The sequence below is a fragment of the Tupaia chinensis genome, unplaced genomic scaffold (assembly GCF_000334495.1).
Source record: "Tupaia chinensis unplaced genomic scaffold, TupChi_1.0 Scaffold145879_1, whole genome shotgun sequence".
NCBI classification, from domain to species: Eukaryota; Metazoa; Chordata; class Mammalia; order Scandentia; family Tupaiidae; genus Tupaia; species Tupaia belangeri.
Genome location: NW_006205736.1, coordinates 10,413 through 10,862, shown reverse-complemented (window position 1 = coordinate 10,862; position 450 = coordinate 10,413).

Genomic DNA, 450 nt, shown 5'->3' with positions numbered 1-450 from the left:
CATGCTGAGGAGGGGGGCAGCTCAGATCCTCGTGGAAAATATGTATTGTTTCTGGTGTGGTTGTGATACTGTTGACCTCAGGTTCCCCACCCTGATGGTTCTTTTGGCCAGTCCTCTGTGAATGGTGGCACTCGGTTCATCCACTGACTCTGGAAAGCAGAGTCTGCACGACTCAGCTACTTTCCACTGAAAAATGTGCCTGGAAAAAAAATGGGTGAGCTCTTCTCTCCTACTCTGAGTCAAAGGTCAAGGCTGCCTATTATCTTATTTTTAACTTGAGGAAAATGATTGGGTAATTGGGAAAGTTGGAAGATATTTTTCAATGATTTTTTTTTATACAAAAATGTGTCATGTCTTTTCCAATGACCCAATACACTATTTAAATTTTTCCATTACTTCATTCAGCTACATAATATGTTTAACCCTATCATGTACAAAGCACTGTGTTTT